Raw genomic sequence first — 26,194 nt, 5'->3', positions numbered from 1 at the left:
GAATCTGTTGCACTACATCTGCTCTGATTTTTGTTATATGCTAATGGATTTTAACCCAGCATATGAAGCATGTAAAAAAAAATAACAGAAAATTTTCAACTAAATTACTTGTTTCACATTTAAAGTGTCACAAAGACAGAGACAGCCACATATGCAGCCTTAGCTACAGGGGACTGGGAAGAAACAAAGAGGTAAGGAAGAGGCATTTCTTACCTGCTGTTTTGTTATCCAAGCCTCTCTCTCAAGAGGGATTCTAGCTGCCCACGTAATTAAGGCCACTTGATATGTGAAGGAAGTATTGGAAGTATACACAGCTAAATCTCCAATAAGCTTAGGTGATAACAAAAGATTGTGACTGCTGAAGCACAATTATCTTCCTTATTTCCCTCTGTTCATAATATTTTAAACAATCACAATGATTAAAATGGGCTATTACAATTAAGAGACTATTCTCCAGGGTAGAGGGTTGAATTTTTGTGGTCTTCACAAATTTCCTTAACTTTCCTTGCAACAAGCAGATCTTGAAACTCAGCTGGAATGACAAACTGTTCAGTTAGGTAACGAGGAGCTGTCTGGATTAGACCGAGAATATGGTGGATTAAAAATCCTCTCTGCTGAAATACTGGTGTCATCATCTTAGAAAGAATGACCCATTGCCAGAGCTGGAAATAAATGACTGTGCTGCAAACACAGGGCAGAGGAGGGCTGTTCTGTGGTTTGTTTTTTCTTTCTTTTTTTTTTTTTTTTTTCCCGTGTACAATTATGCAGAGCTGTAGCTTTAGGCTAACAGAATTTTTGCACTTGTAAAGCAGTTTGGTATGAATTGCTTTTCCATGGATCTGTGTCCCCAGGCCCTGCACTGTGAAATATACCAGGCATTACATTTTCATTAGCATCAACACAGGACGTTTCTATGTATTAAGCACTAAAAAATATTTCATGATCTGTTTACACTTCATATATATATTAATTAGAGCCGGGAAGTTTTTGACTGCACATAAGCTTTTTGCGTAACTTTTCTTTAAATAAAAGTAATGCACTGCCAGCTGTGGAGTCCCAGAGATTTTCCAGACTATTTGGAAAGACTATCTCTTCTCTTGCTTGTGCATGTATATAAACACGCATATATAAATATATATATACATATATGGCCACACGCATAAATGCTCACACAAAAAATATTATTATTTACAGGTGCAAAGAAGTAATTCACAATGAAGCTCTAAATGCAACATTTTCTAGAAGGGAATATTGTGTAAGTGATTGTACTCTAAATGTGTATAACTTCAATTAACGTTAGTAGGAGGGAAAACTGCTTTACTCCTTTAAAAATTAGTACTTACATGCTTTATACACAGTCTCCTGGCTGATAAATTGGAAGAGCTTTAGAAATATAAATTAATTAAGTTTCACAACACACTGGTGAGCTAGTTAGGTGTTCTTATACTCACAAATAAACCCAAAGGGTTGATTTAGGCGTAAAGAAGCTGCTTGAGTGACAGAACCAGGAAAGAACTCGGGTGTCCCCAAGGTCTGTCGCCCCTTTCCTAACAACCAGATCGCATTGCTTCCAGACAAAGGAAGAAATCCCTAATCAAGAGAGATGTATAAATCAAAACAGAATACTCCCTCTTTTATCCTTGGTGGTCCAAGTTCAAGATTTACAGTTTCTAAAATTTCTATTCTATTACTCAGGAAAACACCTAGATTGAAAATAGCTATGGCCAGGTCAGAAAATTGTAATGGTACTACTCCTACTAATTAATAAGATATAAGAAAAAAAAAATGAAAATACAAGAGAAATGTGAAAGATGTTTCTGAATAACGTGGGGTGGTTTTCAAAGAATAAAACTGAATAGTAATATATTCTAAGATACAATACTGTGAGCTGTATTTTGGTGCTTCCCATTGTTACATGACTTTGTACCTGCTGATTCCAGTCTTACTCAAGCAGGTTAGACAGTTCGACCTAAATAAATCAATAAGTTTAGACACATGAGTGTCATAACAGGAAGCAATGGTTTATGGTAGATGTTTCTGGCTAGACATTACAGCTTGCCCCTCCTCGCCAAGCGGGTGACTGCTGTCTCCCTGCAGAGAAAGTGCAGCTGGTATGACAAGGGACGGATTTCTGCTGGGCCCAGGGCAGGGGACGGCATCTGAGGAGTGGGACCTACTGCCCTGATGGGCAGGGAACACACAGCCTGGTGTGGCCAACCTGAAGAAGGAGCCTAGATTCAAATGCCTCAAGCCCCTGCTTTAGAAGAGGGACAGGGAAGGGGGAAAGCAAGTAGTTTGCTGTGTTAATGGTATAATGAAAACCACCCTTCAGCACCTTGCTCCCCTGTGCATTCAGAGGGGAACAGACCCCTGCAGCACTCATTTACATTTACATGGAAACACTTCATAGTAAGTGGCAGAGCATTATTGCCTCCTCTGATACTCGCTGCAATAGCAAATACTTGTGCTCCATTTCACTGCAGTAGCCGTGCACCAAGACTAACTCAGTGAGCCGCAAAAGCACTTCATCAGGCTTGGGTGAGTGCTCTGATTAAAGCTATTGTTTCCTTTCTAGGGACAGTGTCACCCAAGAGAAGCCCACTTTTGGTATTTTTCCTAATGTTTTGGACAAATCTCCCAGGGAAGCTGAAGAGAGGACTCAGACTACCTTTGAAAGGGAGCAAGTCCTGATGGAGACAGTGGCTCTTGTCCACACGGCCCAGCCCCACCGCCTTTGGCACTTTGATTGAGTCGAGATGTGCTCTCAGAAAGCACAGCTGCATTCAGCTTCAGCAGCCTTTTTAGACACTCATTTTCTGATTCCACATCAGTGTCACCCTTGATTTCTGTGTTGACACGGTCAAGAACGCTGAGGTTTTCTGAACCGATAGCGTGGTAGCACTGACTTTGTGGTGTGTTGACTTTGGACTTGAGCAGTAACTGCCGAGTGCTGGATGGGAGAATTAGAGTTCAGCCTCTCAAAGAGCTGAGGATTCTCCAATGGCATAGTCAGGTGTGTGTAGAAAAGGCCAGGGGGGACTTTATAATGGATCTCAATGAAGTCAGAGCCAGAGTATCATTCCAGTATATTTTTAACAAGATGTTCAGGAACAGATTTAAGTGGTACTTAATGTTCCTCCACCTACAGTACTCACTGTCACTAGGCGCTAAATAAAAACGACTTACAACCTAGCTTTGAACTTGTGAGCCAGCACAACTGAGCAGGGCTTGCTGAAGGCCCCACAGAGTTCAGGTTCGCGGAGACATAATTAAAATACACAAGACAGATGCTCAGTGAACTCCACCTTTTAATATTTCACAAACAACCTGGATGCCTTTCCTCCTGACTTCCAACACAGATTTTTTTGCCTCCTGATACTCAGTCCACTTGTGTTTAAGATTAATGGCTAGCCATTTGGCTAAGGGCAGTTTTGCCCTAGTAACTTTAAAAAGCAGTTTCATACCATTTTTCCAGCCATATTTCCCCCTTAGTAGTGATAACGAAATGAGAGAGAAGCATACACCAACAAATGAGAAAGGTCTTGGCCAACTGATATAGAAAAGTGAGCTAGGATAGCACAAGAAATCCAGCCACTGTCCCCAGACTCCCACAGTACCCATATTGTACCTGTATTCTGCTCAAAGCAGGGGTCTCTTAAGCATAGTTAAGTCATAAGCTTAATTCTGGGCACCAGTAATTCCTGTGAGTTATTTGCCCAGTATCCTCATGAAGGGACTACAGCAGCCAGCAATGCGTGGGGGAAATCTGGGACGTAAATACGACAGGTTCTGCTGGATCAAGCAGAAACACAGGGAAGCATTACGTTTTATGGAACGTAGGAAGGACTGAGGTACTCTGTAACAGGCAGACCTGGAATACCCAGCTGGGAACAGGGAAGCACACATCCCATGCTGTTTTGGCACTCGTGTAGACATGGTACTCAAGCTACCCATTATATGCCTATACTATATGCCTATACTTTTACTTCCAAAAATTCCTTTGTGGAGAGAAGAGGAAAGTTTTTGCGTTGGCTTCATTCCATGTGTTACACCATACTGGAGACTTTCCATTGCTTTCTTGTCATGCAAATTCTACATCCCCCTGAACCACCAGCCAGTATCCTGTATATTACAGTACTCCTAGAGTAGAAAAAATTAATTAATGAAGCCCATGTTTATTATACAAGATACCTAAAAAGAATGGGATGTCTGTGAATCCCAGGCTCCCAAATCAACTTACATATTCTCTCTTTTCTCTTCTCGGTATTCATACACTTACTACCTAATCATTGCATCACTCACAATAGAGGAGAACACTGCAATTCGAACCTGGCACTGACCTCCAAGTGTTCTTAAGAAGACACCAGCGAAGGAACTACTAGAAAGGCAGACCACAGCAGAGGAAGAGTGAGAGGTCTGTTTCATGTCAATGTTTCAAATTACCCCAAGGAAAGGAACACACATTTTTGCTTCTGGGAAGCTGGCTTTGGCAAGTGGGCGAAACAGTGCAAGAGATCTGATATGATGTCAATACCAGATCAAAGAGACTCATCAAGTCAGCTAGTGAGTGAGCTGCGAGCCCTGGGAATTGCTGCTGGATTCCCTCTTGCTTTGGTGCTTTGCAAATTTCTTAAACTTAGCAATATATCTAAGGGCTGCTCTTTCCCTTGTCCTTGCAGATTAACAGATTTTTACTGAAGACATTATTTTAGATATTATTATTTATTAAATAGTATTGTCTATTGCTGTAGATGAAGATGTTATTTTAGCTTATATTTTAGATATTATTATTTCCCTATCTCTGTCTGCTTTAAGCACTTCGCTTTCACAGCACATTAGCAGCCCCCGCAGCCTTGCTTTCCACCTGCAGTCCCTGTAGTTCAGGGACTTTGTTTTCTTCTGCTCCCTCCCTAAATTTGGAGAACTGGCTAGTTAAGAAGTATCAGGATTGATTCAAAGATTTAACACATAAACTTCAGCAACAGCAAAAGACTTGCAATTTGTTTTTAGAAATGCCAAGGGGCTTTTCTTACCTTTTGAGAAAAGAGCTCGGAAAAAGGAACTGGAAGACTCATGTCAGTGATCTATTTAAGAACCCAGCAACCAACAATGTAAGTTTTATATTTTAACAACTGAAATACTCATGTCGTTGTAACTTGAGACATAAAGCGAATCACATTTTAGATGGAGGTATATTCATTTTTAAGACATACTGTCACGGAAACTGCTTTACACAAAAAGCTTCACTGTAAGTTTGGTTTTGTTTGTTCAAAAGCAGGCATATCTGGATGTCTTGATATTTAAAAGACATGGGGATATGATCTCATTTTGCTGTAGATACATGGCATGAGATTTATGCAGGATAATTCAAAACAAGTGTTCTCAGACTCTCTCCTGGCTGCGGATCACAGCTTCAGAGATTCTGAATGGATTGCTAATTGGTGCCTGACAGGCAATCAAGTACAGCAGCCACTCCACAACTCCGCTCTTACAGCAAAATAGGTAAGTGTACTGTGTGTACACAGTTCCCTTCTAGTATGATTACAAATGAGAGAAGGAAAACAAGTTGCACTCACAAGGAGCACTCAGGACCACTAGAAAGTGCCAAAAGTACAGACTGAGAGCCCCTGAATGCAGAATATTCATCTTAAAATGTCAAATTGATACAGGCTTAGAGTGACAATCTCGGGGATTGGCTGACTTAGGTCGGGGAAGTGTTCGTTCAGCTAACAAGAGCTCTAATGCCCAACAAACTCTTTCCATTCATTTCAACAGCCTCTGTGCAGGCCCTGCAGTGGCCCTCTGCCTGTATAATGAGCCTCTATCTATGTAGCAGTGCACAACACCTTCCCCATTGCCTGCTGTTCCTGCAGATGTAGGGCCATGGATGTTTGCAGCCGCTTTCTCTCCCTCCTTCCAATCTTCCCCCATTCCCTCCTGCTCTTTATTTTTCACATTCCTGCTCCGCACTTCCCAAAATCTCAGCCCAGGTCTGGTCTCCCTGGTCTGTTTCTTAGAGTGCTCACCCTGTCCCCTTTCTCTCCTATTTCCCTACAACTTCCAGCTTGTCTTTTCCGCCTTAACTAATCTGCTGCCCTGATGATTAAAGGTTAGCAAAGTTGGCACAACAGATACAAGTCCTGCAACAGGAAATGACAGGTGACCTTTCACAGCGTTGCCTGCCTGCCTGTTGCTTGTTTGATACTAATAATGTGTTGCCAAAAATAAAAAGGATGAAATAATAAGGCAAATCTGTTTAAACATTTAGTAATCCCTTAGATATCCATATAGCTACTCATACTGCTGTAAATCCCCGGTAGCTTCTCCAGGTTTAGTGAAATAATTCTGTGTTTATAGGCAGGAAAAACAACACAAGAGTCCTGCAGAGTAATCTTAGCTTACAAAACAAACAAGAGTCCGGGTGCTCCGAGGGATCTACACTCAAACAATCGGGACCCTCCAGTGACTGCAAAATTTGGAGGCATGCCAAGCTTGCCATTTATTTTTGGTTTTGTTTGTTTGTTTCCAAGCACAGGTACTCTCTTTTTATTTATTTATTTATTTATTTTCCAGCAGAGTAGTACCCTATTCCTTTAAAAGCTCATGTTATTTTAGTGCAAAAGGGTCTCCCTCTTTCACTCTGCCTCTCAGCCTTGAGGTTCGCATTGCACTGATAGCACTAATCTCTGAAGAACCTTTTCAGGATCAATGATTATAGTACTGCTAGCCCCTTGTTTTGCAGACTTTTAAAAATAAAATAAAATAAAAAAAATACCCAGCACAATCAGGACACATTCCTTTTCATCTCCGTCTTTCTCATAATTTTCCATGGCAGAGTTCGTGTCAAAAATGCTTGGTTTCCACCCTCCACCCAATTGTAAGCTCTTCAAAGGGAGAGAATAAAAGTTGGAGCCTGAATCCCAGAGCAAATGCTCCTGCAGCCATGCTCAAGCCAGCTTTTGAAGTCTTTCGGCTCACCTCTTGATGCCAGGCAGGCCCCTATTATTACCAATGTTGTTAGCCATTTCAGCTCCATTTCCAGGCCTACATGGACAAGAGAGCAAGGGAGGCCCTTTCATGTCAGGCTTTGCAAAGCTGCTTCAGTGTTTGAAGGATGAAAGTCGCTCTTGTTTGTTCTTGCTGCGGTGCACAACATTTGGCTTAAAAAATAGAGGATGTTGCCTTTCTTGAAGTGGACTGTGCATTGCTGGACACAATCAACACTAATGGCAGCTCTGCAGTCAGGGTTTTCAGGATTTTTTTTTTGCTTAAAGAATGTAAATAGCCGAGCGTAGCGGCAGCAGGATCTTTTTTAATTTAGAAAAGTAAAATACATTTGTGCAGATATCAGGGGATAGGAAGGGGGGGTGGTGGAGAAACAGCCATTTCCTCATGACACAAGTACAGATGAGAGATTATTTTAATGAGGCCTGAGTAATGAGAACCCTTAATTCAGGGAGAGCAAGAGGAAAAGCTTTTCCCCTGTCCTCGAAGCAGCCAAAACAAAGCTGACTTATCCCAGACACAGGAGCGGTCTGCGAGCCCCGCAGAGAGCCTCTGCCTGGCTTCGGCATGCGGCCCGCGGCCGGACTGATCCCTTGCCACCTTCCAAGGGGAGGTCAGAGCAGGAGGATGAAACCTTCCTCTCTTTGGTGCTGTATTGACAGGTAGAGGTTTTCATCACCGTAGCCTCTTTTTCAGGCTCGTTATGTCCTTTCTCAGTCCATGAGTTTCTACCCACACTTGCATTTTGAAGGGAGCCAGGAAGGGGAGGATAAGGAAAAGGGGAAGGAAAAACAAACCCCCTGAAGCTGAACATCCTTTTCCAGGGAACGAAAACCTGAAACTCTGCGGCTGACACTATCCTCCAGCAAAACTGCAGCAGCGAGGTTGCCAAGATAAGAGAACCCCAAGCTAGCAAGCAACTAAATAAATAAGTACATGGAGAAAGGAAGTTTTTGTTTTGATTTCTCGTTAGTCATGATATTTAGCCTTTTATCGCAGCGACGTTCCCATCCACCCCCTTGAAATCCGGTGCTATATATTCTTCACTAGTAACAACAACAATGCTAAGAAGTCTGAGAGCAGGGAACAGGCGGTCAAATGTACTTCTTGGTCCAGCTGTGTTTAGTTTTCAGATGCCCATGTGTTCCTTGTTAGGCTGTCTTCCAGCCCTCCTCTGCCTTCTTTTCTATTCTTCACAGTCCAAAACTATGAACCAATTACAGACCACAGAGTCAGCTATTTACCCCCTCCTGCCTTTACACAGCTATTTCCTGCCTGCTATCAGCAAAGTTAGACAAAGATGACAACAAGCCCAAGGTTTTTACCATAAGTTGAACCATAAGTGGGGACCTGAAAACACCCTAAAGCTGTTATATTTTGTGTAGGGGAAAATTTGAAAAGGATTATCCGAGGAAAGCAATCAGCTCCAGACTGAAATCTATCTCACTGGTGTTTATATGATAAAATAATTGCCATTTAGGCCTCTATCACACTTGGAATATGAATCATATGTCTGGAGGGGTCTCCTGCAGAGGTTCGGGGGCAGAGCTTCCTTCTTCTCCCTAGTAGCCTCTCTGGAGGTGCACATGAGTCTCTGGGCCAAAGAAAACAGTTGTGATTACGGAGTGATAGAGGCAGCCACACGCTGATTCAAGGACCTATAATCTTCTCCCCTTCCACCCTCCCCCTCCCAAAAGCAACAAGTCTGTAAAACTCATTCACTTGCCAGAGGCTGTTTATTCTGTTTAATGGCCACCTATCACCCCTTCACTCATTCTTTTTAGATTTACTAGACAAGCACAAAGCAAATTAGTGCAAAATGCTTTCAGTCAAGTGTCAGGTGGAATCAGACTTGATGAATACTATACTGCTGGGCTTTATAACTCTAGGAACACATATACTGACAACACTGTCTCCTTCAATTAAAGCTATGCTGCCTGTTTTCTGGATCCCTCATCAAATCTTCCGCCTGCCCCCCCACACCCCCACCCCAAGTCAAACCTATAACTTTTTAATATCTTATTTTAATAAAGACATTTGGACATGCATTGTGATGGTGCAAATGGAGAAATCTCAGTGCTGGAATTTTTATGATGTGTTTCAAAAACTTACTCTTCAAAGGAAATGTTTCAGTGACATGCTGATCTGCGGCAAAGTGTGGATATGTTCAAAAATATCACCGTGTCTGAACCTTGTAATGTAATATTTATAGTATAAAGCCTGCTAACTTGCCATAAAAATGAGTCTCCATTGTTGCTCATCCATAAACACACAAGGCCAAAGGGGTGGGGGTAAGGGTGGAGAGGGGACCTGGTTGCTTCTTGACAAGGCAGGGCAGAGGTGTACTTTCCCCTTAAAGCTGATGCGTGGCGCAGTCCACAGGCATCAGGGGAGAGCATAACCCCAAGGGGAGCACAGGGGTTTCTAGCTGCGTGACTCCCATTAAAGTCAATAGGAGCCATGTGGCTGAAACCCACACACAGATCTCAGAAAATTCCCCCCCTGAGCCAAAAACATTCCTCTGAAGATGGATTGTATCTGATGGGCACAGCTCAGAGTAATGAGCTGCTGATGCCGTGCTGCCCCAGGGATGCGGTGTAATGCAGCTGGGTTTTGCTGGGACACTCAGCTCGTGGAGCGGGGCAGCATGGAGCGCAGGACATCCCACACCACCCTAACGTGCTCAAAAAGGCTTCTTTTTGGTTTTCCCTGAGCTCAGGGATTGTGATTAAAGCGAGTTTCTCCGAGCACCGGGACATCAGCCACTGTAATTACAGCGAGCAGACAGCTAAACCAGAAATAGGCACAGAGCGATAACAACCCCACCGATGGACAGGGAGCTGCTTTGAAGAGGGAGAGTCCGCAAGGCTGCCTGGAGGAAGGACATCCGTCATATCGCTGTGGCCACACAGGGGCCACTCTGCTCCAAGCCTGTGTGCCCGAAATGCTCCTCCAGCAGAGAAAACGGAGCGACGGCTGCAGACTGACATTAGGATACGTGTTTGTTTTTTGTTTTTTTTTTTTGTTTGTTTTGTTTTTTTTTCCAGCAGGTAGAGCAAGCTGATGTTAGTCTCATGAAAGGCTGTTGTCGTCAGAATTTTCATAACAACAATTTAGTAGAAAACAGACATGTAAAGAAGCTACAGAGAAATGACACACTTTTTAAGGCATTCTGATACCATGGTGATGAGAGTGGTATAAATAATATAGCAAGAAGGACGGATCCAGTCCTCTGAATTGAAACCATCTTATGTCTCTTTTCAAGGCCTAGTAAGAATAAACAAAGATACTTCAACCTGATAAATTAAATAAGCAAAACATCATCATTTCATGTCCGCTGCTTAAATTCCAGATAAACTGCATATGACTGTGAAGCTGAAAGGTAGTATTATAAATAAAAAGTATTGCTATTCTCTTTCTTCTTCAGGACACAGTGGATTTCACAGGCAATGTCTGGTTCTGTAATATATTATAATTCCTAAAAGCAACCCTAAACAGGGATGAGAGAGACAAATAAGGACCTTTACGCAGGTGTATTCCATGAAGGTTTTTTATGGATGCCGAGTTGAGGATAAAATCTAATTTACAGCTCTAAATTGGAAACATGCACAGACCCTTTGGAATGTGTGTTGTTAGTAAGCTAGCTCAGAAGTCTGCATTAACTCATGCCCAATTGCTGTAAGGAGAAGAATATTATAATTATTTCCTCTACTGCTGTTTGCTCCACCTGAGAGCAGAAAGTGCCCAAATTAATGCAAGTATAACTGAATGGGGCTGACCATTAATTTTGTTCTAATCACCCCCACCCTCCCCAATAAATTCAGTGATGGGGAAATAAGGAAACTATTTTCACTTGCTCAGCGTTTGCACTTTTAACATATCCTTTTTTTTTTTTTTTTTTTTCCTTTTCAAATCTACTTGTAGCCGCTGGAAGCTACCCGCATGCTGATATCCCTTTCAGGACAAACAAGTACAGTAGGGGAAGGAGGACAGAAAAAAGACCATCTTGAAGATACTGCCCAACACACTGGCTCTCCTTCTCAGCTATGATCAGAGAAGTGACGCTTAAGGCATAAAGACGGTGCCAGCTGTAACTGATCTGCTACATACAAATGCCCTGGAAGTCAGAATATGTGATACAAAACTAAAACGTGCACTTCATATAGGAATACGCTGTTGATGTTGGGGCAGGGCCATTTGCAAAAATGATCCAATATTTGACACCATACAAGGTGTGTGTACCAGTACTTACTGACATTTCACATACAAGTATGCAGTAAATTCAAACCCCCACGTACTGCACACTGCAGTCCTACTACACGGGAGCTCTGGGATTCTTAGAAATCCCCAGCCAGTACAGTTTCTGAGTGTTCCTCACTAAAAATATATGGTAGGAAGGGAAAAGCTGTTCTCCCTCCCATTTTGTTTTCCTAGAGAAAAAAAAATGATACAAAGAATAGGATTAATCAACCATGTTTCAGCCATCTCTGTAAGTTTACATGTCTGGAAGTCTTAATTAGTCATTGCGGCTCTGTCTGTAGCCAGTGAAGGGAACATGGTAAATATTTTTCTCATGCCATCTTATTTTTGATAACAAACTTATAAATAGCACCTTATGGAGGCTCCACTTCCTACATGGAGGGACCTCAGCTACTCAGAATGGCTGTTCCAGATTTGGCAGGGGCATGCCGCCCATCCTCAGTGCTGGGCTCCTCCTCTGAATTCGTTCAACTACAAGGTGGAAATTCTTTACCAGAAAATGTCATTTCCCTTTTCCTGGGAGCTTGCCTTAACAGCACACACATGATACCAAATCCTGCAGCAGAATTTCAGCAGATATAAATCAGAACAGTTTCATTGTCCAGCCCGAGCCTTTTGACTGTTCCAATCTTTTTCTGAGGCAAGTGAAGAAAGAGCACATTTTTGTAAACAGTGGAAAAATGTATCATGGAAAAGTCTACTAAGGAAACCTGTGAAAACAAACCTGTAATGTTTACAGCAATTGTCTTCTCTCATCTGTGGTTTAATTTCCTATAGTATCTATCACAGGGTTTTACTAATTCCACAGAGAGCTGAGAACCTGGTATTTAATCCTGCCAGGGAAAAGCAGCTAAGAATAAAAATTTCACCTACAAATCAAAGGTGCAGAGTTATCCTTCCTACTAAATAATTCACCAAGATTTAATACACTAGCTTTAAAAACAATTATAGAAACAAAACCTGTTTCAATTTCCTCTTTCATTTTAAGATGTGGCTAATATTAAATTAAGATCAGAGGCTCGTATTTGAGGTACTTAAACCAGACTCCATGTGTGTCATTGCTGTCTCACCTGTTGGTTTTTTAAGGTCATTAGAAGAAATGAAAGTTGCCGGATTTAATTACTCTTCTTACACTGGGAAAAGTGGAAGAAAGTATCAGTAAGCTGGATTTATGTTTGGTGAAAATGTTTTCCAAAAATAAAACAAAGGATAAATAATAAATAAAAATAAAAAGAAATATAAGGCAGTTATTGAAATTAAAATTGCAACATTTAAAAGGATGAGAAACATAAAGCATATGACAATATAATTTCCATATAGGCTTATGTACTCTGGTTAGGGTTGTTGGCTCTGTGGACTCTAGAAATGTTTTCAAAAAATCTTTAATAGTTCCCTGCCTTCTTGACTAGATAATGAAAATGTAATGACAGATTCTAATCCTCCAGTCCTTTTATCTTGTAACATAAACAATCCTACAATGGTTTAATTAATAAAAAACAGAAGCCCAGACACCCAGCTTCTCCCACAGAAAGGGTGTCAGTCAGAGGCCACAGAGATTTACCTCTGCATTAGTGGAAAGAGAAGAGATGTTCTGACACCAAATTTTCATTGGAAACAAAGTTTGAGAACTAGATAATAAAGAAATCTTTTTTTTGGAAACCAAAAGATGATGATTCGGCATCAGTAACACAGAACAGACAAAATAATCATTGGCAAAAGCCTAACACGGTGTCTCTGGTGAGGAGTCTCACCACTCCTATTTCTAATTCTAACTCTAATTCTAACTCTAATTCTAACTCTAATTCTAACCATGGGATCTGGAGGTGCACAGTGCTGCTGTGCAGATGAGGCAGCAGCAGGACGAGGAGGACGCAGCGGCCCTCGTGCTGTTAAACAGCAGGAACATCCCCAGCTGAACGCCGCCAGTGAAGCAGTTACTCAATGAAAGCAATCGGGGGCGGGGGGGGGAGATGGGGCATGATCCTGGTGCTAAGACTGCGGCTGCCACCTGACCAGGAGCAGCAGAACAAATTTGGGCTCAGGGTGTGGTTAGAGGTCTGCACAAAAGCTCAGGAAAACGTCCTCCCCTTCCGATTCAGTGCTGGGCTTTATCGGCTATTTGCCTGCAGGTCTATGTGAGAAAATGTGTAAGGCAGGGCAGGGAGGAACAAAGGGGCTTCCTTCTCGCCCAGGGAAGGCATGAGACTCTGGAGAGGGACTCACAGCAACAAAAATGGCTTCTGGCAATATCTACAGGTGGCAGGGACCTCAGTATGAACTGGTGAGGAGCCTGAACGTGGTCGGAGGAGGACAGCCAGCCCTCAGGGAAGTGGTCTGGGAGACGAGACCACGTATCCAGAGGGATCGAGTCCTCACATGGACTTTGCAGCATGTGGCTGGTGGGAAGAGGCCACGCTCTCTCCCTCCTTAGTGCAGAACTACTTCTCTCGTTATACCTACGTCACTGCAGTCAGCATATGGCTCGCTATCTCCAAAGGTTATTTTACTGACAGCATTTTCTAGCGTAACGCGAAGCCATAGTCTGCTGCTGACTGGCTCTGAGGAAAAGCCAACGCTGTCTGCTGGCTGAACCACAGAGCTGGGATTCGGGAGCCTGAAGAGCTTTTCCAGCTCAGCCAGTGGTTCGCTCCACACTTCTGACTACGCCGCTTGGACTCAGTTCTCCCTGGTGAAAGGAAGGGGTAACAACATTCTCCGTTGTGGGGTGACTAGAAACTTAATTAATGTTTGCTATGTGTGATGATCCTCAAAGGGGAGATGCCAAACATCACAAAGCACTTGGCACCTCGTTTTCTCTCACAGTCTCCAAGTCAGCTAAGCGTCTTGATTATCATAAAATCACACAATAATCTGTGTCTTTTCTGCTTGTTACTGCTGGTGGATTCATGACAAGAACTGCATAAAAATGATTCCACTTTCCCAGACTCCACAACTCATATGGCAGGCCAAGAGACAGCCTGACAAAGAGGTGAACTCTTCTGCACCCATGTCACTTTTTCCCATATTTTACAGCTTCAGAGAAGTGTGTTGAAGTTCACTGCCTGCTACCTGGTTGGCAGGTCTTGCTCAGAAATTATTTCATCCATTATCAGTACATTTTCAGAATTGGGTGCTTTTACACTGCCAAAGAGTAAGCGCCATAAAGTGGTTGTGAAAAATGCGTTGGCTGACATAAACCAGCCTCTGTTGGATGCACTAAATATGTCAAAGCAAACTCAGATGGTCCTTTAACTCAGTATATGCGGCATCATGGGGAAAAGTGCATTCTTCTCCCAGCAAGCAAGAATAACAGCTCAAACACTTAAGGACTCCACCTGATTTCTCCCTTGTGAAACAAAATGTAGATTTTATTACCCACCGTATAACTCACTCTATTTATGGTTTGCATAATTTTTCCTCTTTCCAAATACATTTCATTTTATCAGCTTCAGGGGCTTTACACCTGACGGAGCCAAAGTCTGAACTGTGTCATTTAAAGACATCTCAGAAACCACAAGGCAGAGGTAAGGCTTGCTATCATGTATATTTTCAGGCCAAGTTTTTGCCTCTGTTATTACTCCTACAATACCTCCCTGGACCTTCACAACTCTCATTTTACCCTCAGTACAAATTAGGATAATCCCTGGTTTTGGACAAGATTCACTACCCAATCTAAACAGCCCATATACTAAATCTATTGCAAAGCATGATTTCCTGAACATTTCAAAGATGGATTACAATATCAGTTGAGTACATGGTTCTGGAAGAGAAGGAAAAAAAAAAAAAAAGACGTAAGTATGTCCTCGGAAAAATGATACCACATCTTGCAATGTTCCTTTAAAAAAGGGAAGAAAAGAAAAAAAGAAAAGAAAAGATGGCTGACTGCCAGAGTTTTGTGTTAACTTGAAGTGCAGAGGTGATTTTTAATGCTTCAAACATCATTCATGAAATATTATATATATAATTTGTACTCAAAATAACATGCAAGCTCTCCAAGGAAACATTAAAATAAATAGCTTCTTTAACTCTTTTGTACCTTGATCGTATCTTATTTTGATGAATCAATAAAAGAGAGACGTAAGATTGATGTAGGACAGATCAGTAGGGCAATCATGTACTTTATTACATATTTATGAGTCTGAAAGATCAAAGGATGTTTTTATGCACATAACTTGGCAAATGTGTTTTGCCACATTCAGATATATTCCAAGTGACTTTAGCAGGAATGTGAAAGAAGCTGGCATGCTGCCCACAGTGCTATTTGGTAAGACTTTGAATGATGGTGGGATTACAAACCATGATAATAAAAACACATACAGCATAACATTGATGCATGTAAACAGTATATACAAATGCATATGTGTGATCTTAAAATGTGTGTATATACAACATATTGCATTTTCTGCACACGTGCATACATATGCAAACTACAGCCTTGATTCAACATTTCTTTAAGTCACTGGAAGTCTTTCATTTTCCTTAGAAGACACCACATCAGCCCTTTAATGCAAACAAGAGAGGGGAAAAAGGTTGCCCTCCAACCGTAAAACATTAGGTTATGGACTGCCACAAGCAAAAATCAGGCAATGACAATGTTTGCAACTACATTCATTCATCAGCATGGCACACCCATTCCCCTTGGGGTTACCTTCAGGTGCTACCACTGCTATGTGGGCAGCGAGATGGAAGAAATATCTCCTTTACTATCAGAATCGTAATTCTGTCTTCTCTCAACTTTGGCACATGGACATTTCAAACCCTTCTCTCACACCGACACCAGTTTTTGACATGAAATGCCTCAGTGTAAATGGACAGGGCACCCAGCTATGGCTTAATCAGAGCCAGAGGTAGGTTGATCCGCACACATGCTCCGACACCCAACTGCTATCACAACTCTGCACCAGTGCAGAGGTTGCAGACTGTGCAACAGGTTTCCTATGTGATCCAGGACAAGTCACTTTTTAACATGGTTTGGAGAACAGCAATTTCCTAACAATAGAAAATATTGCTGTTTTCAGAACTGCTCATTACAAACAACCCAGCTGAGGAGCTATACTCTGCAAGTCTGACCCAAAGTGTGTCTCAAATAGGGCTAAAACATTCATGCACCCAGAGTCGTCAGATCCCCTTCTTACATCCTCAGAATGAAACTGTCACTTACTGCCTATTTTCAAAGTTAATAATAATACTTCCCAAACACAGAAGGGGATGAATAAGAAAATTGGCTCCTGTGAAGATACAAAGATTGACAAAAAAGCATGCATCTTCCTAAAACTGAGACAGCAGGACTGGTACCATTCACCTCTTACAGTTTTCTTATTATTATTTAAAAGTTAATGGTAATTTTTTGTTAGATTTAGCAGAACTTGATTGACTCAAAGATGCTGTAGAAGCCTGTCAAAATGTGCTAAAATATACAGTACCTGCCAACACTACATAGGAAACATCAGGATATTACCTGCAGCTACGGGAGGGGTGGGCCTTGAGATCTGTCACTGCTTGAAAGGTGCTACCAGCATTTAAAATAAAAAGCTACTGAAAATGACGCTACTAATTCGGGCTGGTTATTAGAGTGCCAGTGCAGAAGTATTAGGGATGGAAGAGACACCCACCTTCGTCTCCTACTGCATTCTCAGTTCAGGTAAATACTCCCTTACTCAGGCTAGTTTAAGTGTTAAGCAACAGTATTTCCTCCACTCCCTTTGAGCAGCTGCTCAATGGTATCACAGATCACACCAGGAGATTTCGTCCTATCATTAGGGCTGTGATGGATTCCAGTTGGTGGTTCTGGCTATTAAAAAACACCACAGAGAGTTTCCCTTTCCTTCTGTTGCTCTCTTCCTCTTTGCTCATGGAAGCAGGCAGCTCTCCTCCACTTCCCCTGCCCCACTTTGCTCCTAAATCCTCGCAGCTACATACATTGCTTTGCTACTTGGCCCGTTTGGCTATTATACATTTTCCAGCACAACCCTGCTGACTATGAACCTCGATATTCCTTTTCTAATTTATTTTCATGTCAGTGTGAGTCAATGCCTAGAATAATCATTTGACCTTGGTATTTACACCCTTCCAACATCAACAAGGTGTACTCATGGTTCATAGTAGACGTTATTTGGCCAGGCCATATTACTTTGTTAATGTTTTGTTCATTCTTTGTAAGTCTTTCAATCTTCCTGATCTATTTATGTCTATCTTTTCTGGACTGTCTTCCTTTTGTCAGTATCATTGTCACTGAAGTGCCCAGAAATGAAGTATTCCAGTATCTGTGGTATCAATCCCTACTTGCTGTGTCTACCCTAAGTACCATTAGGAAATCTCTCATACTGATATCTTCCCAAGTGGTCACCTTAATGGCTGTCCTAGACAGCCTGGACTCCAAAGTAATTTCCACCATGCTATCTATACCGGCAGATTTATTGCTTTTAGCTTTTTTTCCAAGTTTTAGCTGTCTTTATCAATAGTTACTTTCACAAAGGTCTCCTTAGTGTCTCAGGGGTTGATTCAATGAAGCCTTTCAACTGCTGTTTAGAGTTAAGCACATGAATAAACTTCCATTTGAAGACAATAGGACTAAATAGCTTACAAGACAATATACATTTAAGTGTTTTTGTAAATTAAGCTGTAATTGTTCAGCAGTCTTGTGGGATTTTTCTTTTCTTTTTTTTTTTTTCTTCTCCTTTTTTTTTTTTTTTAAAGGAAAAAAAATCCAGCCAGCTCATCTCAGTATTTAAGACTACATTTCTGGTTACCCGCTGGTAGCAAGGCTGTTATTTTCGAAAACTACTGATGGATTCTTTTCGACCAAGTGTTTATTAAGATAACAATTATTTAAAACCCCACCTCACCACATCCCCAAGCCACACCCGGATCTTTCTGTGTGCAGAATTTAGCAAACAAGGGTGTTACGAGCTGTGAGCTCCAACAGCACTAGGCAACATTGAACTGCAGCAAACTCAACAACTTTGTTATCCTAAATATTAGCACTACTGATGAACCTTTACTCTGTTTCAATAGACACATAATTAATTCATTTACAAGACCTGCAGGAGGAGGTTTGTCTCCACAGGAAGGGGCTTTGGCAGATTTGTTGGCAGCGTTTCAGGTGGGTGGGCTCCATTTACAGTGCTATTCACGAGCTTTTGTTCACAATCAGGAAAGTGCCCTGAAGTTAGTCTGGGCTTAATTATTCAGTTATAAGTCCCTTTGACTACAGGATGATTTAGCCCCTATTCTCTCTTGGTTTCATCAGGGCATCCTTTGGCAGGGTGACATCAAGTAGGATGATACAACCAAAGCATCTCTGCTCTTTCCCACTCTCTCTAGAGGCTTCCAAGGACTCAAATGTGGACAGATGTCTGGGCCCCGCTGCTGGTGAAGTCTACATATGAAATACTCTGCTTTTGGGCATGCAACGCAAATCCAGTAGTTCCTAGTGAAGAAGCCTCTAGTCCTTTTTTTTCCCTTCTCTGAATGGTGGAACATCATTAAGCCCTCAGGTCCCTCACCACCCTTGTTCTGCACAGGATCTTTAGGGAGGAAGAACAATTTTGTTATTACAGACATGGTAAAGACTCAGGAGGCTACAACTACAGGAGAAGCCTAGAAGCCTGTTGGGAACAGACATGGCATCACTTTCTACGTGCCCCCAGAATGGTTTTGGAGAGTGACAGGCAGGATGAGCAAAACCATGGCCAGGACCGTTCTCACAGTTCACCAGGACAGATGATCCTGTTTAATTTACTAGTACAAGTGTAGCCAGGGGAAGGCAGTGAAAGCTTTCCAGTTACAAGAGATACATATGTCAAAATACTCCACAAAGAGTAAGTCAGGGTGAAAAATACTTAAAATTAAAAACCGCTGAATGTGGCAGAGCAACGTATTGTCAGCAAGCAACTATATAAACAGGCTTTCCTGTTCTTGTCTTATTTAGACAGAAAAAGAAAGGAGAAAATTAAAGATGGCAGCACACTGATACTGTTCGGGGATGCTGTCATCTGTTACACTCTCTAGCTGACTACTCGGCTGAGCTAGCTAGAAAGCTGTATCCACATAACTGAAGGTGAGAATTTAAAGCGAGTTAGACTGGTTCACAAAACTACATGGACATGTTTATTGCAGTGTAATAGTGGCTTAATTTGAATTTGTTAAAGTTAATTAGAAATGGATTTAATGAACTTTGAGTAAGTTGCCATTATGCCAAAGTAAAATTATCCATACAGCCTTTTATTCAGCTTAACTATCTCAGTTTAAAACCTCTTCAGATCATGCCAGAATTTTTTTTTTTTGTCTTTGTGTAGACAAATTCCTACACAGAAAAAACACCCTCGCTCAGCTGAAGACAGTGGCCTGAACTTATTCCTTATGTAATCCCCTTTGTCAATATGTTTATTGTCGCATACAGCTCAGGATCAAAGGACATTCAGCTAGAAGATATAATTAAAAAGTGAGGATGTAATAGACAAGCCCATCTTCTGCTCAATCAGCTCTTACTTAGTCCTGAGATCTGAATTTCACACAGGCTTGCATAGGCCTAGAGGTCAAGAGTTTGGTTCTTCTAGTGAATCTAGAGAGGCTTCTTGTCTTGTCCTTTGCCTCTGAAACAACAAGATCACCTGTCTTGCACAGCTAACCCAACCCAGCCCAGCTGCAAACTTTTCGTGTGATCCAGCTGTGATATGTTTGGCTATGATAAAGCTTTCTTTGTCTTCAGTTTATGGAACTCTCTACTACCAAATAACTGCAACGTAACCAGCAGTTCCTTTTCCTTCTAGCTGAGGTGGTTCTGTACAAAAACATGAAGAATCCATTCATGGTGGGTCTGGGAATAATAATAACTCTGCTCATTTTTTTTTCTCATTTAGGGAAGATTATGGTAACCGTGGTACGAATAACAACGTCCTGTTTGGCCTGGCCCGCAGCTAGGGTCTGAGGTAGGATCAGAGGATCCTCAGTGACTGAGTTTAGGCACAAAGCTTTACTGCCCCTCACTGAGAGGGGTTTCTTGAACGACCCCAAACAGTTTACATGACCTTGTTTTATTTTGCTATGTGATAGACTATGATCGTATCTGTTCTTAACCTTTAGGATTTCACATGTGTTTTCATCAGAGCTGCTTACACTTAGAACACTGATCACAGAATTACAGAGTACTTTAGCCTACAGGGGGTGCTGGAGGTCATCTAGTCCAACCCCTGGCTCAAAGCAGGGCTAACTTTGAAGTTAACTATTAAAAGTGTTTAGTTCTATGAAATCATCTCTCTGGGCTTTGTGAACACTAATCAAGGGAGGTTGATACCAGACCTGTGCAGTCAGTATGAACCTCACTGAGGGTACAAAGGTACAGAAAGAAGGTTTCTACCCTTAAAGTTAACAGAAAAGCTTCCAGTGAGCAAGAGAGGAATCCATCTCCAAGCCTACAGTTGACCAGGAAATATAATGCATGCCCTCAGTTACACAGCAAAGCTCTTTTATTTCTCTTAGTCATTCTTATGGCAAACATCTTTCCTCGAGCCTTTATTTTATGTCTAATTATGTTCAGCTTTCTTTCCGAGCTTAAAAAAAAAAGGTTAGATTTCATATGGGGAAGGACACATGACTTTTGCTGTAGACTACAGCTTTTTAATGTCTAGCAGTTTGAGCTGTTGGGTTTATTATTGCTTCACGTTGAAAAATATTGGGAAACTTCTACAGAACAGTTCAGCCATTTCTAGGAATAAGCTTCAGGAGGAAAAAATGCACCAGTTGTTTTGAAAGGCTTAGATTTTTTTTTTTTTACTGAAACTCCACTAATGTGCATTGGGGGACTGTCTCAAAATGTGGTAGAGGCCAATGCAGGAAAGAGAGGTATCGTTCACTGTCCTCATGAATATTCAACAAAATGTGGCCAAATTGTAATCCTCTGCAAATCACCATCTGCATATGCTCAGTAGAGGTTTGTTAGAGGCTAGCAGCACAATTCCCAGAGCATTCTGTCTTAATTGCATATATGCCATATCTCCCACAGGGCTGTATGCCAACCACATGGGCCTGCTCCATGCCCACCTCATCCACTGACCTAGATTCTTCCACAAATTGTACCTCAGGAGTGGCTGCAGCTCAGCTTAGATTTACACACAAGGAAAAGAAGTGGATATTTCCAGAACTTGAGAGTGGCTATGGGACAAGAAGAGGCAAGTTCTAGACACAGCAAGAAAGTACAAGGGGATAAAGGAGGTGCAGTGTTCAGGTTACGTGTTTGAATAAGAGATTAAGATGGTAATAAGGTATTTTGCCCACATTAATTTTGCCTGGTGATAAAGCATCTGGGATGAGATGTCAAAGAGATGAGCAGATGTCTAGGCTTGGCTGCTCTGAGGCAAGTCAGTGCAGCAGTATCTCCATCAGGAAAGGAGCTGAGTTGATAAAAGCCAAAATTATTATTACGATGGAAATGATTTGGATACAGATGAAGATGAGGTCAGAGAACACTGCCCTGAAGAGTTTAAAAAAAAAAAGAAAAGTGTCTTAAGAGGTCATTGAAAGAGCAAACAGGAAGTTAAGGGGAGGAACAGGTTCCAGGACAGAGCCTTTAAACCAAGATTTCAAGACAGAGATTATAATCAGAGCTGTCAGATGTAGCCAAAATGTCAAGGAACATATGAATGGAATAATGGCCTTGAGATTTGGCCCTGAAGAGGTTACTAGAGACCTTGGCAAGAGCAGTTCCAGTGGAGTGGAGAGAACAGAAGCTAGAATGAAATACAGAGTATTATTACACACTAGAGTGATTGGCACCAGAGGGATCTGTTCATCCCATGGCCCATTTACTGGAACCTGATGGGCTAAATCCTTAACTGGGCTAAATTGGCTTAACTCCTCCGGAAGTTTTGTCAGCTTACATCCCTCAGAAATTCCATCCAGACAAGAAAACCTAAAACATGCTTGTCTTTTTCATCATCATCTTTTTCTCTTTTTTTTTTTTTTCTTTTAAATGAAGAAAGGATTTTCAAGTTTATTTTAGGCCCTCCTATGTGAAATAATCCCCATGTCCTGCAATGTAATCCTTTTCCCCAAAGATCTAGGAGTGGAACACTTTCTGTTTCTTTATGTTGTCTAAACAGTATAAAATTAGGCAGATCTTAAGCTAGCTGCTCTCATTACACAGTTTGATGAATCTGAAAGGGTAACAAACTCCAGGATGAACAATTAGTCATTTAGTCTTAACAACAGCTTTCTTCCTTTACCCACTCCTCTTCCTATAAATTTCTTTCAAAAATGAAAACAAAAACAAAAAACCCACTTGCTATGAATTAGCCGAATTATTAATCTCTTGTCCTTTGCAGACTTTGTGTGTTGGACAATAGCCAGGGGATCACAGCACCATGTGCTGTTGCAGGTATTCCCCTTAGAGATAGAAGACATATATATTCTTAGACATGCAATAAAACTCGGATCTTTAGAGTATGTATGAGATGATCTCCCTTGACACTTTGTTTTTAAATCATCTATTTGCTGATTTAAAACCAATGAGTTTGAGCAAGTCTGGAATCAGATCTATTTGACCATCTTTAGTTCCAGTGATGTCGGAGCTAGAATTATATGGAAAACAGAGTGCTTAGACTTAAAATTAGCAAGAGCTCTCCAGAAGGAACAAAAAAGGTATAAATTATGTCTGATTGAACAAACACAACTCCACTGTTGAACAGCCACTCAATGAAGAGGGCAGGGAGAGGCAATGGAGCACGGTAATGTGTAATATTACTAGTCAATGGGCTGTGTGCAGCAGTGGGCTCCCAAACGCTGGAGGTGTCAGGGAGATAAATAGCAGAGTGTCCTCCTCAAAAATATGATTAATACCCTCCTCGGTCCACTGCTGAAGATGTAGTGGGTGCAGCTGGTTTGGACAGCAGTTGCATAGAGGAAAATTACAGGACGATTGCAGCAGAGCAGTAAGGGCAAAGAGTAGGACAAGTAGTCAACTGAGTGGGAGTGCTGAGCCCCAACAAGGGAAGAAGTAGGCCAGAGCTGGCAAAGGTCTTTTGGCTACTGCTTAAGTAATGTTTATAGAACTTTCATGCATGCACAACTGAGTTTCGAGTTCGTGATCTTTGGAGGAAAAAAGGGAGAGAAGCATGTTCGAGTTCATTGTCTCTTGTAATAGTCGTGCCAGAGGTGGCTTTCAAGGAGCCATTCTTCTCTCCTGGCTAGCCTGCCCCCCTGAAAAGCCTGTACGTCATAAGGAAGCAGGTGGAAAACTGAGAAATGTTAAAAACAAACTAAAAAAGCATCATCTTTTTTTCCTACAGTAACCGCGATTTCCTGAAAAAATCAGGAGTGTGTCAAGTGGGGTTTTCACATTGTATCATTTTCAAGGAATCCTCTAAAATTCTCAGAAAACATCCTTTCATGCATCTGTTGTCACAGCACTCAGGGGACAATGTCCAGAGCTCAAATTCCCAACATTAGAATCTGAACACAGTGTAATGTAACTAATGCTCCTGAAATCAAACAAAGGCAGAGGGCTACGGATGGCTTTATTTCTTAGGGCAGTGATCCCTGCCTTTGTTGGTTTGCAGGCAACAATACCAAGCAAGCAATATATTACCAGCGATGCCATATTATCTACTGTCTTGCATCCACAATGAATGTCTCAGGGTCTCCCCTGAAAGCCTTGGGTGGGGACGAATGCCTCAGGCAATCAGTCTCCAGTCGTCAAGAAGGAACTGCAAAAGCTGCAGGCGCAAGGCTGGTGCTTTATGGAAGGACACACATGTTGTTAAACACACAACACTAGCAGGATACACGTGTGTGCTTCTGTTTATCTTAAAATGGCCAAAAATAAATAAATAATCAGATGGGAGAAAGGAAAAGTTCCAGTGGATTATTGATCTGAAAGACAGTGATTAATAATCACCAGTTTAGTATTCTGCATCACACTGCCTGTCACACTTCCCTGGAAACAGGATTAATATAAGAAGATATTACATATGTGAGCAAGGCACCAAGGTAGCACTATATTGATCTGAACTTTAGAGCTGTTCAGTGCCATTAACCAAAACAAAAAGAATGCATGCACTTGTAAAAAGGAGAATGGCTGACAAAAATAAAGTCATTGGTTTTCCTCCTGCAAATTCCTCATCTCTTCAATCAGATTCAAGAACTGCCAGCTGCAGATCTCTGGTAAACTCAGCATAACCTGCGCCAGACCATTCAGCACAGGCAAAAAGCCTTTCTCCTCCTTGTGTTTGCACGATCAGTCCCTGTCTGTTACACAGAAAGTTGATGTAAGAGCTTACATACCCCCAAGGACTCACTTCTTATACTACAGAAACAGCATTGTTATCTAAGAGACTTTAGAGAAATATATACTTTTTGAAACTTTATGTAAACCAGAAAACTATAACATCATTTTTATTTTATTTTATTAAAAAAAAAAAAAAGAAGTCTAGCCTGGCATACAGAATATATTTTAAGAAAAACAAGGAAAGTAAAATAAAGCTAGCTAATATATTTAAAGACACTTTCCATGAAATGAAAATCATTTAACTGCTATATTAATCTGCCATCTCAAATTCACTTTGTTCTTTTCCTATTATTATTTTTTGTTTCTGCGTAAGGAGGGGGCACCACTATTTGTTCAACATAATATTAAGCATACTCTGCTACTCAATTAGTAAACATGTCAAGAGGTGGGTTAGTTATTCATGGTTCAGGGGCACAGCCCCCTTTCAAAAAGAACTTTTTTTCTCTCTAATGAAATGATGGATAATCTGGAAGTAGGTGCTTTAAGAAGATATTAATCATTCTCTGTGGTAATGTTAATCATGCGTTCCATCATCTCCAGATGCTGTGCATCACCTTCCTCGGAGATAAAGGGCACCCAAGCCAGCAGAGTCCTTTTGATCACCTTTCTCACAGTAACTCTCATAAGGCATTAAAAGAAGTCTTCACATTTCAGGGCATCCTTAAAAATGAAATAGAAAGTGGGAGAGTGAGGTAATGGAGGGATTCATGGACTTCAATCTTGACCCTGTCATTACTTATGCTGCCCAGATGGGAGGTGCATAGTTCTTTCGTCCTTTGTCCTAATCTCTGACATTTTTGAATGCAATGTTTGGTATGAATGAGGTATGAGAAAAACCCTGATCACAGGAAATAGAAAATTAATTCACAAAAGATTTCAGAGAGAGATATGAAGGGGAAGCAAAAAAATCAACCCTCATTTTCTGTGAAGAAAAATCCAGCAAAATTATTCCCTCATAGCCTGCTATTTCATTCTTAGAAAACATTAGCAGAAGTCAGGTCAGATTTATCTCAGCATACTGTCTGTGATGTCTCTTCCAGTTAATAAAACACCCTGCCACTGGAGAGACTTCTGGCCAATTAGACCATTTTTACGACTAATCTTTTATAGTTTTCTTTTTCCTTTTTTATTTTATTTTATTTTATTTTTTTTTAAGTTACGTATAAACCCAGGGCATATCTTAGATGGCTGACATATCTCCTTTTGCAGACTTAGATGCTTCAGAGACCCCAATGCCTCCAGAAGAAACTTTGAAGGTCTCCTAAAGCTAGGAACTTACTTTGTATAAACTGTTGAATAAAGATAAACCACAGGGGACCATACCCAGTCAAAGGCAGGCGGTGTTTCTGTCACAGCATGTAAGTGCTAAGGAGAAAAGAAGTTGAAATAAAATAATCCAGCTTTCTTATATCCATGTTTAAATAGTAAATCCATATGCAGAGGAACTGCCTCTCCTGTACAACCATGATCCCCACTTAATGTCACTCCTGAGCTACTCTATGGGGTAAGTGGGGGAAAAAAAAGTCACAGGAAATATAAAACCCCTTGAACCAATAAATGCTTTTGAAAATGTCAACCAAGTTGCTCTACCACTTTTTGTGGTTTAGACGAAATTATGATGAAATATCTTTTCTCCCAGAATTGAAA

General features: G+C 41.2%; 2 long non-coding RNA genes across 9 annotated transcripts in view; one reads left to right on the top strand and one right to left on the bottom strand.

The window, feature by feature from the left end:
• Positions 1-26,194, bottom strand: part of LOC308200849 — a 550,918-nt gene that overhangs the window by 182,234 nt on the left and 342,490 nt on the right. The window contains exons 1-2 of one of the 8 annotated variants that reach the window (XR_013955873.1): positions 25,827-25,913; positions 214-25,207 (exon numbers count right to left, since the gene is read on the bottom strand). The exons of the other annotated variants lie outside the window; for them this stretch is intronic. This is a non-coding gene — a long non-coding RNA (uncharacterized lncRNA). Of the gene's footprint in view, positions 1-213; positions 25,208-25,826; positions 25,914-26,194 lie in introns of those variants that run through there. 8 annotated transcript variants of the gene reach the window in all.
• The window catches only part of LOC308200851, a 71,080-nt gene that overhangs the window by 15,244 nt on the left and 29,642 nt on the right, over positions 1-26,194 (top strand). Inside the window, exon 2 of the long non-coding RNA XR_013955879.1 lies at positions 4,308-26,194. This exon is cut by the window's right edge and continues 29,642 nt beyond it. This is a non-coding gene — a long non-coding RNA (uncharacterized lncRNA). The remainder of the gene's footprint in view (positions 1-4,307) is intronic.

Source organism: Anser brachyrhynchus, assembly GCF_964034855.1.
Source record: "Anser brachyrhynchus genome assembly, chromosome: 11".
NCBI lineage: Eukaryota > Metazoa > Chordata > Aves > Anseriformes > Anatidae > Anser > Anser brachyrhynchus.
The sequence above is the reverse complement of the archived record's forward strand: the minus strand, read 5'-3'. Positions and strand labels throughout refer to the sequence as shown.